Raw genomic sequence first — 19,366 nt, 5'->3', positions numbered from 1 at the left:
TTTTTTTTTTTTTTTTTTTTTTTTTTGCCATGTAACTTTTAATTTCCTATTTAATTTTCTGGTTTACCAATTAACACTTTAGAGGGTGTTCTTTAACCATCTCCAAGTATTCGTCTTTGCAATTTTTTTGGTTGATTTTGAGTTTCATAGCGTTGTGATCTGACAATATGCAAGGTCTGATCTCGATCATTTTGTACTTGTTGAGAGCTAATTTGTGACCCAGTATGTGATATATTCTGGAGAAAGTTCCATGCACACTCAAGATGAATGTGTATCCTGCTTTTGGATGAAATACTTTGAATATATCTCTTATGTTCATTTGGTCCAGTGTGCTATTCAAAGCCACTGTTTCCTTGTTGACTTTCTGCTTAGATGATTTGTCCATTGCTGTAACTGGGGTGTTAATGTCTCCTACTATAATGATATTACTACCAATGAGTTTCTTTATGTTTGTGATTAATTGATTTATATATTTGAGTGTTTCAAGTTGGGGGCATAAATATATATAATTTTTAGATCTTTTTGGTTGGTAGACCCCTTAATTATTATATAATGCTCTTATTCATTTCTTGTTACAGTCTTTGTTTTAAAATCTACTTTGTCTAATGGAAGTATGGCTACTTTGGCTTTCTTTTGATGTCCATTACCATGATAGATGGTTTTAGATCCCCTCACTTTCAATCTGCAGGTGTCTTTAGGTCTAAAACGAGTTTCATGTAGGTAGCATATAGATAGGTCTTGTTTACTTTTTGTTTTTGTTTTTTTGTTTTGTTTTCATTTTTTTAATCATTCTAATACCCTATATCTTTTGATTAGAACACTTAACCAGTTTACATTTAGAGTGATTATTGAAAGATGAATTTAATGCCATTGTGTTTCTTGTAGATTTGGTATTTCTGGTAATGTTCCTTGGTCTTTTCTAGTCTTTGTTGCTTTTGGTCTTTCATTGTTTTGTTTTGCTTTTTCTCCACTCATACAATACCCCTTAAAATTTCTTGAAAGGCTAGTTTAGTAATCATGAACTCCTTTAGTTTTTATTTTTCTGGAAACTCTTTATATGTCCTTCCATTTTGAATGACATCCTTGCTGGATAAATAACTCTTGACTGCATATTTTTCCAATTCAGAACATTGAATATATCCTGCCAATATTTTCTGGCCTGCCAAATTTCGGTGGACAGATCTGCCGCAAACGTGATCTGACTTCCCTTGTAGGTTAAGGACTCTTTTTTCCCTTGCTGCTTTCATAATTCTTTCCTTGTCTGTGTTTTGTGAATTTGACTATTATATGCCTCGATGATGTTCAGTTTTTGTTGAATCTAATGGGAGTTCTCCCTGCTTCTTGGACTTTGATGTCTGTTTCCTTACCCAGATTCAGAAAGTTTTCAGCTATAATTTGCTCACATAAATTTTCTTGTCTTTTTTCTCTATTTTTATCTTCTAGAACCTCTATGATTCAAATCCCATTCTTTTTAAATAACTCACTGAATTCTCTTATTTTTATATCACAGTATGTTGCCTTGTTTCCTCCCCCTTTTTTGGGCTTTATTATTTTCCATAGTTTTATCTTCTTTCTCAATGAGTCACTACTCTACTTCATCCATCCTTGCCTTCATGACATCCATTCAAGATTGCATCTTGAGTGCAATTAACTGAATGCAATTAATTTTGGCCTGAATAGATTTAAGTTCTTTTATTTCTGCAGAAAGGGATTCTCTGGTGTTTATTGTGTTCTTTGCTTTCTTCAACCCCAGGTAGTATTCTTGCAATCATGGTTTTAAATTCTAGTTCTGATATCTTACTTATATATGTGTTGATTAAATCCTTGGCCATCATTTCTTCCTATTCTTTCTTTTGGGATGAAAATTCCTCCATCTTGTCATTTTGGAGGAAGATAAAGATTAATAAAATAAATTAAAATTTAAAAATTAAGAACAAAACAAAAAAATCAAATAAATGAAGCTAGATTCTAGGTGTGTTTTGGTTTGTGTATTGAGAAAGCTTGATAAAATAAGGGGAAAAAAGAAAGGAAAAGACAAAAAGTTAAAATTTTTAAAAATAGAAAAATAAATAGTAAAATTAAATAAAATAAAGAAACATAGAATAAAAAATGTAAAAGTACAAAAGAATTTGCCCTTTGTGTATCTAAGAAAGAGGGGAAAAAAAGAAAAAAAGAAAATATCTTAAGCAAAAATAGAACCAAAGAAACTGAACAAATAAACAAACCAGCAAGCAGAATGAAATCCAAATGAAATTACATCAAGTTTCCCCTAGAGCTGAAACTTTGCAGCGCACTGTAGTGTGTAGGTAGACTAATAAACAGGTGGAAGGGATTTGTGCTGCTCTTCTGGGGGAAGTGTCTGGAAGGCTCTGGTGAGTGGCTTGGTGTAATGGCTTTGTTCTCCACTCGGTGGCACTGCTAGGGTTACTGGGGTCTATCTGTGTGGTGCATGCGTGCACAAGTGCCTGGACATTAGAAGTGAAAATGGCTTCACCCAGCTCCCTAGTATCTGGTGCATGAACTGGGTACCCTCACAGACCTGGGATCAGGCACCCCTCCTTTTCTCAGGCTTTTCTTCACTTTCTGTCTCTACCCTATCCATGTCCAAGCTGTCTGCCTGCCAGGTGGTACCTTTCTGCAGAGTCTTATTTCAGATGGGGTTGTGTTTAAAAACCCCACACCTTAGAGACTTCTGAGGCTTGAACATGCACTGACTCCCTGGATGAGGGTCTTGCTAAGCAATGGGTAGGAGCCAGCTTGTCCTAGAAAATGTTCATGTGGTTATGCAGTGACAGAGTTCCAGAGTTTATGGAAAATCACAACACAGAACCTGCTCCAGGCTTCGCTCCCCTCCATATCTTTTTTCCAGTATCAGTAAACGTGGATGTTCCCTGGGGTCCACTGGGACTTTTGCCCTCAGGGAGGCCATATGGCCTCTACTGAATGCACTCCAAGCAGGGGATCCACTTTTTCCCATGTGGCACACAGACATGGGCTGCCTGCTCCTGGGGTTTCACCCTACTTCCTCACCAGAGCCAGGCACTGAGCTCAGAAACTTCCTACTCTGCCCTCCACTGTTTATAGAATCCTGATGGTTATTGAAACCCTCTCTTTTCTCCCCATCAGTGGTTTTGGGGAACAGATTTTTTTGTTCTGTTCCTTGTGAGTGTTTTCACTCTTTATCTTTCTCTGTAACTACTTTCAGGAGGGATGCTTTTCTTGCACCATCTCAATGGGCTACACCCTCCCCTCTTTCTCTTTTTCTCTCAGTCCTTTCTCTACAAACATGGCTCTGTACCCTCAGTGGCTACACAGCTTTTTTTCCCCCAGTTCACCTCTCTGTACTGTGTACCTGCCATATCCTCTGGCTCCAATTATGCAAATTGTTGCCCTATTCCTCACATCAATATCCTAAGTGTTCTAAATGGTTTGATGTTGACCTAGCTGTGTTTCAGGAACAAGGTCTCAGGGTCCCCATACTGCTTCACCTTCTTAACTCCTCCTCCCCCAAGAATTTGCATTTTTCACTAGTCTCCAGATACTGCTGCTGCAGGTGACTCGGAACCACACTTCGGGAATCAATTGTCTAGGTACAAGTTTCCCTTAGTAGTTCCTCTCATTTCCCAGGAAAAAGAGTCAAATAATATTGATTTTTTTTAGCAGCTTACTTGAAATATATATTGAAACTCTCTTTGAGAAACAAACCCTAGAAGAAAATACACACAAATACAAAAAATTAAACTTTTAGTTAAGTAAATGATATAGCATAAGAAATGCTGAAACTGTAACTACTGTTTCTGTATCAATTAGAGCCTTAGCAGGATGGTTTAAATAAGGAGTTTTTAATGAAGAGATAGTTATAGAAATATGGATATAGTTGAGACAGCTGGAAGCCACCCCTTGGTGCCAAGGGGAAAGTGGAAATAGTGTTACCAGAGTCCATAGAAAGCTGGAGCCATGAGCAGAGGCTGCTGTGCGGATGAAGTTGGAGCTTCCTTTGAGGGATGTAGCCACTGTTAGAGAAGGAGGTAGAAAGATATACCCCAACGTCTCCTTTCCTTTGTCCTTTAGTCTCCTGTTTGTTACCCCTTTTAGCTGAAACCAACCTGAAGCCAGTATGTGAGGATAAACCTGGGGGAGACAGCCAGTGTGGTCATGTCTGGGGTACAGAAGACAGATAAATTCTCAGAAGGCCGAAGATTGTCAGTGAGGGATCTGATTCTACCTTCTCTCTTGTTAATTTTAAGCGCTGCTTCCATTATATTTCTTCCTATTTAGAAAGCAACAGGCTAAACATCAAACAGTATGGAGATGAGATGAGCAGTTTAATTGTTAACTTACTAGAGATGCAGAAGTGTCTTTAGAACCTCTTTAGCAATTGGGCAAAAGTTCAAATACTACTACAACAGAATCTTAAATGTCAGTGCTCATAACTCAAAAATGCTGTTAAATGCATGTTGTTTGCTCTGAACACAAGGAAATAAATGATTACCCAATTAAAGCTGCCTAGGGAAAATTTACTTCCTTTCTGAGTTTACTTCTAAGGCCCTGAGACTCTTACATAAATACCAAGAAGTCAGTGAAAGTTTAGTTGTCCCACCCTGAAAGAGGAAGCACCCTTTAGAATCTGTTTAAATACCTGAAGGTAGTTCAAGTGATAAATGCCAGCATTATTTTATAATTCTTGGTCACAAACAGGAGATTGCCTTTATTATTATTTTAGAACCCTTTCCTATAGTGTCTCCAGAATTTCTGAACCAAGCACAGAGGCAGAATTCATTGCTTGGTAGCAGCAACAAGACAATGCTTGCCATTCAGGATGATAGAAGGATCCCAATTGTCTTCTTAGCCTTGACTCGTATGCCTATATGTGTCCTATCTATAAGGCAAAGTAAGTAAATCATTTTATACCAAAAATGTCACATGTTTAACACACTTTGCATTTTTGCTCATGCAATTTATTTTGCTGCAACCACTTTTTCTTATTCTGCCTGTTTGTTAAAATATATAGTTTCATCTCAAATACTTGTTTTTCCATGAATCCTTCCTTGTTTCTTCCAGCATGAAGCTTGAATACCCAAAGCACATGTTTTACTTTCAAGCCACTTTTATCCCATCTTATATTATAGTTAAAAATAACTAAACACTTTATATCTTTAATTTGAAGCACTTTTTACCATTCCTTGCAGTGATTCAAAGAGAAATATTTGTATGAACCTTAAACATGGAATATCTGAATAGCTGCATGAATTTCTATTTAAATTACTTAATTTAGAGTCATTTTATCTCTCCAGGCTCATCTTTAAAATAATTATTATCTAACTTCAGAGTACTAAGGTGAGATTCAAATGAACAAATGATGAAAATTAGCAAATGGAAGAGTAGACTATATCAGTTCACTTATTATTTTTAGTGTCTTGTACATAGTAGGAAACCAAAAAGCTTGTATTAAATTGAACAAAATGTGAAGTTCACAGAAAACTTTACTGGGACTAAAATCTTAATTATCCTGAGAGTATAAAGAGGAAGAGAGAGGGGGAAAATATTTCAACATTTTCTTCATGATTACTAAGCCACAGCAAAACTCATTCATGTATGTGCACGTAAAAATGTATGTGAAGCTTGTTTGAAGAAAGTTAAAAAAAAATTTTAATGTATAAGAAATACCTAAGTGTATCAACAGAATAGTAAGACAAAAGGGGTGAGGCACCAAGGCCACAATAAAGTCAGGGATAGAATGTGAGAGAAAACCAGCATTCCAATTATTGTACTGCAAATGTGCCACAAGAGCCTCATCATTTTGGAATTAGGCCAGGAGATTAGTTCCAAACATTCCAGAACCTGAAACAAAGTTTTATTTTAAATGTAGGACCCTACCCCTCCCCAAATATTATGAGAGTCAAACATAAGGAAAAAAACAAAGATGAATTGATTAAGAGAAGCACAACTATTTCTGGAACTGAGTCCAAAGAAAGAATTCATTCTTTAGCCTATTTAAGAAAATGGTGTATCCTAATGTGGAAAATAATGGCATTCTTAGAGTAAATGTATGATGCTGTTGGATATTTCTCTCCATCATAGAGGGTCACCGTGCAAAGCATAGCTCTGTAAACCTAGACCACAGGGATCATTATCATTAAGATATGTGATTTTCTCAGGGTGATAATGAAAAGACTTGGTTTCATATACCCAAGAAAAAGAGACTGTGTTTTTTAGAAAATACACCATAAATTTTGTTACTGTAAACTAGCTTTTGATTACTTCTGCCAAGGCGTTAATGTGATGCCAAATACCCTTTTTTTGATGTAAGGTCATTTGATTTAACAGTCAGTCAAGCAGGGGCTACAGTTGATAGGTTCTGACAGATGTGAAGTTAAAGGGTATCATATTTCTTAAAATCAAATGGGAAGGTTGATCTCAAAACAGGTAAAAAAAGGATTCTGTAAATATCTGGATGAATTAACCTCAAACTATTAATAGAATTATCTCTGTGGTGTGAGATGATTGTTGGGATGGAGGGGGTATAAGATATATTTTTTAAATTTACATAGTATATATTATTATTTTTTTGCAGTTTAACCCATTGTTTTATTATTTAAGTCTTCTAGAATCCTATAGCAAATTAAAACTAAGAGTAAAGTAGTGAATAGTTCTGTTCTTTACACAACCAACTTAATGTCTGATAGAGGGATTCAAGGTATCAGCCATAAATCAGTGATCCCCAAACTATTGATTACAACTCACTAGTAGACTGCCAAAAAATAACTATATTATGATAAATATATTTTGGAAATGCACCTTACATATCATCCTCTTGGGAAATCACAATATACATGAAAGTATTAAACCTATGAAATCTTGTATTAAAGAATCATTTTGGACTTTGTTTAATGCACAAGGGTTGGAAGTGGGCAAGGCATCCCATTAAAGAGACACCTGAAAATATGTATATGTGAAGGTGATGTTTGGTTGTCCCAAGACTGGATGGACATGATTGATGTTTAGTGAGCTGGGACCAGGCAGGCTAAAAATGCTACAATATATAGGACAGTTTTCATAAAATAAAGATATCAAAGTACTTAAAATTCTAAATTTACCTCATTGAAAAATATCACTTTTAATAAAAAGTGATTTTGCATGAAAGAATTATTTTACAGCATCATTATTACATAACATAGAATGGTGGTTATTCTGGAATTTACATTTTAGTCTAAAGCCATAAATTCCAATATATGTCTTCTTTCTTGATATTCCACTTGGTTGTCCTAAAAGTGTCTCAAAAGTTAATGTGTGTAAAATACAATGACTGATTTCCACTCCCTGCCAAAATCATCACTTCCCTAAATCAGAATATTTTTCATATTGGAATTGTATACTCCCCCCACCTCCGACACACACACATTCCTTTGCTCAGAGCCAGGCTATTGGCGCCACCTGTAATCTACAGATTTAGGGTTGTCTCTGAGGAGCAGGAGTCATTAAAGAACCTTTGACCTCCCAGCCCTGCCCTGCCCTTACCTGCTTAGAAATTTCAAGTCTGGCTAGAGAAAACTAAATTTTGGGGACTAGAAATAAAAGCCATCTTCCTGCTGAGAGTTTTTATTTTATTTATTTTAAATTGCGTTTTAATTTCACCATTGTTTTAACACCTATCTTTTCTTAACCAAGTACCTTATCTTTCTACTTTTTCCTTTTCTTCTTCCAGTCAACTTTTCAATTTCCCTCTTTTTTTAAAAATCTATTTTAACACTTTTGTGATTCTTTGCTGTATTTTGTATGGAAATGAAATGAAAGATGACTCATGGAGAAAGATTTGTGTACATATTTTAAAATATGTGTATTTTAAGTACCTTAATCTTCTCCTTTTTAAAATGTATTTAATAGAAATTAAAATTACCATTTTCCCCAACTTCATTGAGATCTAATTGACATAAAACATTGTGTAAGTGTAAGGTATACAACCTGTTGATTTGATACATTTGTATATTGCAAAATGATCACCACCATAGCATTAGCTAACACCTCCATCACCGTACATAACCACCATTTCTTTTTTGTGGTGAGAACCTTAAACTCATCTATTCTCCTAGCAACTTTCAAGTATATAATACGTTATTATTAGCTATAATCACCACACTGTACATTAGATCCCCAGAAATTGCTAGACTTATAAGTGGAGGGTTGTACCATAATATGTCCCCATTTTCCCTATCCCCAGGCCCTGGTAACCTCCACTCTATTTCTTTATGTTTGACTTTTTAAATATCCTACATATAAGTCATATCATACAGTACTTGTTAAAAGTTATCACTGTTAATTTAGTAAACAATAACTGAATATATTTAACTAAAGAGAAATTTTAGAATATTATTTTTACAATGAATCCATTTTTGTAAAATATGTTTATATGTAGTAATAGCCATATTGTGAGAGCCAATAGTGAAAATAAAAAAGTTTCTTAAGCTACTTGTAAATATACCATATTTATAATTAACATCTATTACTTTTGTAATTAAAATAAATGGAGACACCTGGGTGACTCAGTAGGTTACACATTCAACTTCAGCTCAGGTCATGATCTCAGGGTTCCTGAGTTGGACCCACACATCAGGCTCTCTGCGGTCAGTGTGGAGCCTGCTTCAGATCTACTGTCCCATTCTCCCTCTCTGCCCCTCTCCTGGTAGCATGTTCTCTCTCTCTTTCTCTCTCCACCTCTCTCTTTCTCAAAAATATTAAATAATCATTATAATAAATGAATGAATACATTTTGTGTTTAGTTTATTTGCTACTTGACAATCGCATCATAGAGTTGATATCAGTTGAAAGGTACTCCATCTATAAGAAGTTTGCCAGCCAGGCTAAGAGGAGGGCCAGTTGCAAGTTTTGACACAACAAGGAGAATTCATTTCCCCTATGTGCACGAGCAGTACAGATTGTCCTTGTTAAATGTCTGAAGTTTATTACTGGTGTAATAAATTTCCATTACATTTCATTTACAGTAAGGAAATATATAGTAAAGAAATTAAACTTTGCTCATTTGAATCCTCTATAAATGAAAGATGACATATTGTTTCCTGAGGTACTCGTAAAGAATATATAATGAAATGAGACTCTGCTTTAAATGAGAGGTTCAGAACAGTAGCTCATTAGTAGTTCCTTAGCCAAGACTACACTCAATTAGCAAAAGGTTAAAAAAACATAAGTGAATAGAGTGAATTTCTTAAAAATATACTTTGATTCCAGATGTTATTGAAATAACTTATTTTTCTCCTTGTGATGAATAAAGGCCAAAATATTATAAATAATAATTAATTATAATGGAACAAAGGTGATCATGCATTCTTGACTTGATTTTCCAACATTGTTGGATTAGGAAACATAAGACAACTTTATGTTTGCATATTTTCCCTTTTGTTATTCTTAGTTCATTTTATAGATTTTATACTATGTTTCTTGTTAAAATAACAATGTCAAATGGAATTGTAGATATCATGAGAGTAATGCTTCACTAAGGGAATACAGGGAAAGATGAAATTGATATATATTTCTGTGGTAAGGAAGACGATAGTGAAACCCCAACTGGTGCTATTCAAAAGTCAACTTAAAAGGTTGTCGATCAGTGAATTCTAATCAGTCTACTTTTTTTTAGGCAGTCTACTTTTAAGGATACCTTTAGCTTTAAAAAATGATAATTTCTTAGTTTCATATCAGAATCCCTTCGATATCCTTTAAGGAGACAATGGGATCTAGTTTTATGCAAAAGTTATACTGGGTGTGACCTGTTTTTCCTTATTATTTGTTCTGGTAATTTCTTAAATATCAGCACATTTCTTCCTTCCTTCCTTCCTTCCTTCCTTCCTTCCTTCCTTCCTTCCTTCCTTCCTTCCTTTCATGTTTATTTATTTATTTTGAAAGAGTGAGTATGAGTGGTGAAAAAGCAAGGAGAGGGGAAGAGGTAGAATCCCAACAAGGGTCCCCACTATCAGTGCAGAGCCTGATGTGGGGCTCAATCTCCCTCAACTGTGAGATCATGACCTGAGCTAAAATCAAGTCAGAGGATTAACCGACTGAGCCACCCAGGTGCCCATACCTTGTTTTTTCTGATAGCTGTATAAATAGCCTTCTGAATAGAAATAGTAAAATTATCTTTCACTGTTCCCTCTTTCTTGGGACTTTAGGCTATTTCCATTTGGTTACTGTTTTGTTTTGTTTTGTTTTCTTAATGGTGCAGGGGTGTCTGGAAGCTCAGTCAGAAGAGTATGCAACTCTTGATCCTGGAGTTGTGAGTTTGAGCCCCATGTAGAGTGTAGAGATTACTAAAACACATAAATAAAACTTTAAAATGGTACAAAAATGTGTATTTGTGTATACATACATATGAGCATACACACATGTATATCGATACATAAGTATCATGTACATGTATAATGTTTACATATACACTTGAGTAATTGTGTCTGTAAAAATATTCTTAAATATAGAATTATAAATGTATATATGTATGTATATATACATATGCATTTATACACATACATTCACACACGTACATTTGAGCAATAATATCTCTAAGCACAATTATTAAAGTACAATTACTGTGCTGAAGGTTATTCATACTTTAAATTTTCTAAGTTATTTATGTATTCAAGTTACTTTGTCTTCTCTATTTGTTGTCATACATACAAAGACCTGCTTCACTTCAAGATTAAACAAAATAAAGCAAAACACTCCAGTTTTATTCTAGTGTTTCATGGTGTCAACTTTTATGTTTAATTCTTTGATGTAGGTTAAATTTATTGTGGATAAAGGAATGAGAGAGGAATACAAATTTACAGTGAGAAAATCAGGGCTTAAATAATTAAATATTACTTGCTTATGGTCATGGGTCTGTGGTTATCTAGCACAATAGGAGACATAAAGACTGAGTGAGACTATCCTAAGCAAAAAATAAGAATAATAAAAATAAATTTAAAAAATGGTAGCATTAATACTTCTTTTTTTTTAATGTTTTATTTATTTCTAGGAGAGAGAGAGAGACAGCGTGGGCAGGGGAGGGTCAGAGAGAGAGGGAGTCACAGACTGAAACAGGCTCCAGCCTCTGAGCTGGCAGTCAGCACAGAGCCCGACGCGGGACTCGAACCCACGAACCGCGAGATCATGACCTAAGCGAAAGTCGGACGCTTAACCGACTAAGCCACCCAGGCGCCGCAGTAGCATTAATACTTCTTAAGTCCCAGATATTTCAGTTGATCATTTGCTTTAGTCCTTTATTCAAAAGAAAGTTTGTGTTTTTAGAATCACTAATTTTGAGGCATAGTTAATACACTAATACTCAAACAGTAATGTTCAATGAAGAGCCAAATGAACTGATAATTTGACTCTCCATAAATAGCTGATGTCCTGCACTACACAATCTAGACTGAGTGTGAATTATGGGGATGGATATAGTCCAAAGTCATATCTGAATTATTATAATTTAGAATCCAGAGAAAGAAAAGGAAGGGGCCAGGAAAGTAATAGATCCTGTTTGAAACAAAAGAAGTATGATACAATCTGGTTTGGGTTCACTGTTAGGGGATTTAGACGCCAAGAGCTGATAGCTTGGTCAACTAGAATGAAAAGGCCTAGTTTTGTGGTGTTTTTTCTTCTGTTTTGTTTTTGTTTTTGTTTTTTTTTCCCAACAGAAGACAAAAGATATGCTCAGAACAAACTGATGTATTGTGTTGGAAGAAACAGAATTCATAGAAGGACATGGTGTTAGGGACCCAACACGGAGCCAGTTTCCTGAGCTTTTCATTGCTTCTTTTGGGCTTTCTAGCAGGCAGTTCCTAAAAATATTTGAATTGGTGAGACTCATATTTTAAAAATATTATTTGAAGGAATTTCAGCTAGCATCAGAGTATTGAATGGATAAAAAGAGAAGAGACCGATCAGGAAAGCAATGGAATTTGTTACAGAAATGTACTTTTCCATGATATAATTACTCCATGCTGTGGGTCTGAGTGCTTATCTCTACTTTAGAAGATGTTCATGCTTATTATTTTAATCTCATTTAAAGAATTGTTTAATCCTTTGTGTCCCACATATTATAAATTCTGGTCAGTGAAAACACAGCAGTCTTAGAAATGGTCAATTATGTGAGAAGTTAGTAAAAAGAATTCTATATTCCTCTCTATTAGGTGTGTGTGTGTGTGTGTGTGTGTGTGTGTGTGTGTGTGTGCGGTTGTTTTTTGACTAGCATTGCTTTGTGGGTTATATTGGAGGAAGAAACTCTGAAAAGCGTTTTCTTAATTTATGATACTTAGTGCTAACTCTGGAAAGATATGCATCACTTGGAGATAACTAGGAACAAAGAATCCCCATGACTTTGTGCAACAGATCCCCAGATATGGACAATGCCATCACTTGCAGTACTTGAGTTTGACATGACAGCTACCAGGTGTTATAGACTTACTTGTTTTTAAAGTAAAAGAAAGAAAAAAAGAGCAAGCAACCTTCACAAATGAAGCAGAACAGATTCTGCCAGCATAAAATGCCTAGCATACATTTCAACAAAGTAAATTCCAGCTGTTTTAACTAAGGACCAAACAGCCTGTTTCTGTACACGAGGATTATAATGTTCCCAGACCTTTAGTTCTCAAAAATCACTCATATGCACCTCAGGTATTTGAGAGGCAGTATGGATTCTTGCCAAGCTTCTGAGGATGAACTGACATTGTCTGAACGATTGAAATGTTCACATCTAAGGTAGTCTTAGTTCTTTCTTTATGAGAAAATATGATTCTGAAACTATCAGTGATCTTTCTTTTCATGTGTCCATTCACTCTTTTCATTCAGTTATAGAATCCAGATTGGAAGAAAGAAAAATATATCACTCTAATTGTCATGGTATTTTTGTTCACTTTAGCAAACATACTTATTTGTAAAGGTAAAAGTAGATGTACCCTTATTTGGTCTATCAGTGTGTGCCTTGTGCAGGCATTAAAGAAGATAGAGAAATAACCTCAGTTTTCACTAATGCTCAGTATGTAATTGTTCATCTAAAATCTGTCCCTCTGTTTTCCCACATTAGTAAATGTTACTTGACCCAATTATTTCTGCAAGAAAGTTCCATGAACGGGAAAACTTAGTCACCTTAAAAAGAACGAAGACAATTTTACCACCAGATTTCTCACGAGAAAGCTAGATTCTAGAAGACAATGGACAAGAAATTTAAAGCTCTAAGGGAATACTAAAATTAACCTAGAACTTTATACTCAGATAAACTGTCAATGTGGGAATAGAATAAATGTATTTCTAAATGAAATAAGTCAGACACTGAAAAACAAATGCTACATGATTTCACTCATATTGGGAAAGTAAAAACAAAGGAATAAACAAACATAGCAGAATCCAACCTGTAAATACAGAGAATAAACTCTATTTATTGCCAGAGGGAATGGAGTGGGAGGGATGAGCAAAAATAGGTAAATGGGGGTGGGAAATACAGCATATGGAATATAATTAATTAGTTAATGATACTGGAATAGTGATGTATGGTGACAGATGGTAGCTTAACCTAGCATGAATTATAGAGAAATTGAATCACTATGTTGTACATCTGAAACTAATGTAACACAGTGTGTCAACTATACGTAAATAGAATATATATAGGGGCACCTGCATGGCTCAGTCAGTTAAGTATCCGACTCTTAGTTTTGGCTTAGTCATGATCTCGCAGGTCAGGGGTTCTATTCCTGCATTGGGAACCGCACTCTCAGCGTGAAGCCAGCTTAGGATTCTCTCTCTCTCCCTTTCTCTCTGTCTCTATCTCTCTCTCTCTCAAAAAAAAAAAAAATATATATATATATATAGTTGTTCTCACCAAAATGTCCTCATAAATAAGTAAATAAGGTGAAGTGTTAATTAACTATATGTATACATTACTAGATCTGTGTGTTACAATGTACATGTTTATCAAAGCACCTTGATATACACTTAAATATCTAATAATTTTATTTGTCAGTTATACCTCAATTAAAGTGAAAACTTGTTGTGAAAATACATCTTTCCACCAGGAATATGTGCATTTTTTACCTGCATTCCAGGCAGCAATTGCTGTTACAGGTTTTTAAGTTTTTTCATAAGTTAAGGGATATAAAGTATTAACTCATTATAAATATGTTACATTCTGACAACTAATAAGTCTAAATATCTTCTCATATTTGTTTTCCACTTGAATGTGTTTCCTTTGATTTGGTTTTGATATGATTCACATTGTGTGCTTTATCTCCTTCTTGGCATTTTTTTCCTTCTTGGCATTTGTTAAGAGCTCTTTGTATGATGGACATTAATGTACTGTCTGTCATCCATCTTTCAAATTTCCCTCCTTCTAATCCTTTTCCTCAGACATTTAAAATATATTTGTCTTCTTTTATTTTTGTTCCTCAATTTGCTATAAACTTTCAGAAACAAAATTAAAAATTTCTAATTTGGGAAGATATATATTATTCAACTATCAAAAACTATTTTTTGTTTATAAAGTTGTTTCAAAAAAGTGAATTAAATATAATAATTACAATTAAAATATAGTTGGTATTAACTGAAAGAAGAGAGTATTTATTCTCATATATAGGCTATTGTGATGGAGGGATTATAATGAATTTCATGGGTAGAATTGTACATAATAATCTAATGTCCCTCAGAAGAACATAATTATATGCTCTTTTTCAGTTTTATGATAGGCAAATGACTTCCAGAAATCCTAATCATGATGAAATCATTCTGCATTTCCAAAATTTACTGGCAGTCCAAAATAGACTCATTTGTGAAATGAGCTTAGATTGGTGGAACAGCATTTCTTCATAGTAATTATGCATTCCAAAAATCTCTAAAATGAGTTTCAAGTCCACACTGCACAATGGTTATAGGAAGATCAAATTATGGGATTCCTTATAACTCTCCATGAGTTCATCCCATGCTTTATGATCCATTACTGGCATAATAAGGGCTTAAACAAAAGCTGTTGATAATAAAACTCTAATAATATGCTAAAGTCTGGGATACTTAAGTCTCTTAACATATTAAAGTATAATTTTAAAAGGCTCACAACTGACCTTAGAGGCACACAAGAGTACCGTCATGGACATCTTAATAGCTTTTTGTAGAATTAGCTAGAAGTGACTGTCATTAATATTGATCCATTTAATAAACAAATTTAAATGAGAGAGAAAGTCAAAACAACATATTTGTTCATCATAAGACATTAACTATCCAGGCTTCAACCAAGAGAAAAGCGCTATGAATTCCAGCAACATTAATATCAGTCACAGCACGTGCACCTGGGAATAATACAGCTAACTGGATATGTTTGGTGCACCCATTTGAGACCTTAATATGGCATATCCCATGAATTTTTATGAATGATGAAATAAAAAATTAGAGGGGTTAAATATTTTACCTACTGTCACATAGCAAATAAATGATATAATCAGGAATTTAGTCCTGGTTATCTGATGCCAGAGCCTGAACTTAGTAGAAGCTATTGGAAATAGAGGAAAACAAACACAAAAAGAAAAAGGGTTTTCCATTGTTAGAAATATTATAACTTTATTGGTGGTATTTTTCCTTTCTTAGCTATGTTAATTTTTAATGGGTAAAGGGCTAGATTAAACAGATAAACAAAAAGTAAGCTCATGACTGAGATAGAAGTATAAATAGGCAAGATAATAGTAACCAAATTGTGTCATTCTTTATGGAAAAGACAAGTTTAACCACATCTCTACCCTAAAGATCTGAGGAACCCAAGTACCAGCACTGAATCACTGCAATGAGAAATGTCTATTCTGGACAGATGAGTAATAAGTATTAATGTCATGAAATTTTATTAAATATTTATCTTAAAGACACAGAAAAAAGAAATATCATTTCATTTTTTATTTAGGAAATGCTTTACAGTTCCACATTCATACCATAAATTGATGACTTTTAATGGTTAGGATGCAGAATCAGTTAATGGAAATCTGGACATTGACCAAGACTACTACATTCTCTCTTTTACTTTTCATAATAGTCACCTCTTTGACCTTAAATATCTGTCCTCTATTTTGAAGTTATGCTCTTAATTCCTGTCTTAACCTACTTCATGGTCAAGTTTTCATAATCAACTGGGATATTTTATACATGAGCATTTATATGTGCTTGCATATACATACATAAATATATATGTGTATATATATATAATTAAAACACACTAAACCATTTAATAACCTACTGTATCTTTATATAAATTAACTTCATTTAAAATAGTTCTTAAACTGAAGTAATACCTTTCACTGCCACAGACCTACTGATTGATAGTATTAATTTGGTATTTTGCAAACTGAGATGACAAATACACAAAGACACATGCTTAACAAAGTCACTTTGCCAATTTAAATAGTTTTCTCTGTTTAGAGTAGGAGAGTAGCACATTCTTTGGAAAGGAGCTAAAGTACTCTAAAAGTTTGAAAGATAAAGTTGCAGAGACTAAAACAAATACCAACATAACTTGTAATTTATCTTCTGAATTTCTGTGTTTCTCCCTGAATTCCACTTGGTTTCATAGCAACAAAGGACTGTTAGCCTGTTTTTTTCAAGGTTCTATGTCTTCTTTTCTAACAGCTCTCTCCTTGAAAATAAATAAGAATTTTTAAAATTTTTTTTTATTTTTAATGTTTTATTTATTTTTGAGAGACAGATAGAGACAGCGTGAGCAGAGGAGGATCAGAGAGAGAGGGAGACACAGAATCTGAAACAGGCTCCAGGCTCTGAGCCGGCTGTCAGCACAGAGCCCGACGGGGGCTCGAAGCCACGAATCGTGAGATCATGACCTGAGCTGAAGTCAGACGCTTAACTGACTGAGCCACCCAGGCGTCCCAATAAGAAATTTGAAATGCCTCCTACACTGTTACCATTTCATTCCTTTTGTATAATAGTGTTTTCAAACAGGAGGGAAAGTACGAGCTTTTTCTTGATGATATTCTGGCTCTCCGCTTTTTGGAATTTCATGCCAGATAGGGGTGCTCCTTTTTAGGGTACACGTTGAATGTTAGATTTGCAAACAGAATATGTCAAGATTTAGAGGTGTTATTTCACACGTTCCTATCTGTTTTGAGAATAGAAGTGCTTGGAAAAAATATATATGAACCATGGAGGACAGATGGTAGATTAATGTCCATCATATGCAAAGAGCTCTTAACAAATACCAAGAAGGAAAAAAAATATATCAAGAAGGGACAAAGCATGCAATGCAAACCATATCAAAAGCAAATTAAAGGAAACACTTTCAAATGGAAAATAAATATGAGAAGATATTCAGACTTACTAGTTGTCAGAATATAACTTTTAATGAATTAATACCTTATATCCCTTAAACATACAAAAAATTAAAAACTTGTAACATCACTTGCTGCCAGTGATGAAGGGGGAAAACGCACATATTGCAGATGGAAAAGTAAATTTTCACGACCATTTTTTTTCACTTTTATTGAGGTAAAATTAATTTATAAAATTATAAGATGTTTAAAGTGTACATTAAAGTGATTTGATACATGTATACATTTTCTCATATACATCTAGTAATGTGTACATCTAGTTAATTAAGAAATCACCTTATTTATTTATTTATTGTTAATGAGAACATTTAACAAATTGTGAGAAAAACTTTTTTTATAATTGTTTTTATTTGAGTATACTTGACATACAGTGTTACATTCATTTCAGATGTAAAACATAGTGATTCAACTTCACTATAAGTTACAGTATGGTAATCTAGCATCTGTCACTATACATCACTATTACAATATCATTAAGTATATTCCATATGCTGTATCTCCCACCGCCACTTACCCATTTTTGTCCACTCCCTCACTTCCTTTCCTCTGGCAATCATCAGTTTATCAGATTCTGCTATGTGTTTGTTTGTTTATTCCTTTGTTTTTAGATTCCCCATATGATTGAAATCATGTAGCATTTGTTTTTCTCTGTTTGACTTATTTCACTTAGTATAATACCCTCTAAGTCCATTCATGTTGTCACAAATGACAAGATCTCACCCTTTTTTATGGCTAAGTAATATTCCATTATCTATATCTATACCTATATCTGTATCTATATCTATAAATCTTTTATTCATATGTCTATCAGTGCACACTTGGGTTACTGTTCATTCTTAGCTATTGGAAATAATTCTGCAATAAACATAAGGGTGCATGTATCTTTTTAAATTAGTGTTCTTGTTTTCTTTGGATAAATACCCAGTAGTTGAATTATTGAATCATATGTATTTCTATTTTTTTTTTTTTTTTGAGGAGCTTTCATACTATTTTCCACAGTGGCTGTCCCAATTTACATTTTTATCACCAGGGCATGACTATTATTCTTTTTTTCCCCTCCATATCCTCACCAACACTTGTTATATCTTATCTCTTGACAGGATTAAGGTGATACCTCATTGTGGTTTTGGTTTGCATTTTCCTGATGATTAGTAATGTTGAGCATATTTTCATGTGTCTGTGCCATCTGGGTGTCTTCTTTAGAAAAATGTCTATTGAGGTCATCTGCCTATTTTTTAATTTTTGTTTCTCTGTTGTTGTTTGGTGTTGAGTTGTGTAATTTCTTTATATTGTTGGGTATTAACCCTTTATCTTATTTATCATTTGCAAATATATCCTCCCATTTGGTATACCACTTTTTTGTTTTCTTGATGGTTTTCTTTGCAGTATGATTTATTTTGAAGTAATCCCAATAGTTTAGTGTTGCTTTTGTTTTCCTGTTTGAGAAGTCATATCCAGAAAACTGTTGCTATTGCCAATGGCAAAGAAATTAGTGCCTGTGTTATCTTCTAGAATGTTCATGATTTTAGGTCTCACAATTAAGTCTTTAATCCATTTTGAGTTTATTTTTATTTATGGTGTAAGGTACTGGTCCAGTTTCATTTGTTTGCATGTAGCTGTCCAGTTTTCCCAGAACCATTTGTTGAAGAGACTATCTTATCCCACATTGCATATGCTTGCCTCCTTTGTGAAAGATTGACTATTATTTCTGGCCTCTCTATTCTGTTCTATTGATCTATGTGTCTCTTTTTGTGCTAGTACCCTACTGTTTTGGTTACTACTTGTAGTACTTCTTGAAATCTGAGTGTGATTCCTACAGTTTTTATTCTTCTTTCTCAAGATTGCTTTGGCTCTTCGAGGTCTTTTGTGGTTCCATATAAATTTTAGGACTTTTGTTCCAGTTCTGTGAAAACTTATTCATTTAGTTTGTTTATTGGTGTGAACATTTAACATTTTGATGAAAATTTTAAAAACATTTTGAAAATATCAATTAAAATTAAAATGTTTACTATTTG

Source organism: Hyaena hyaena, unplaced genomic scaffold (assembly GCF_003009895.1).
Source record: "Hyaena hyaena isolate Hyena2069 unplaced genomic scaffold, ASM300989v1 scaffold_255, whole genome shotgun sequence".
NCBI lineage: Eukaryota > Metazoa > Chordata > Mammalia > Carnivora > Hyaenidae > Hyaena > Hyaena hyaena.
This window is presented reverse-complemented; position numbering follows the sequence as displayed.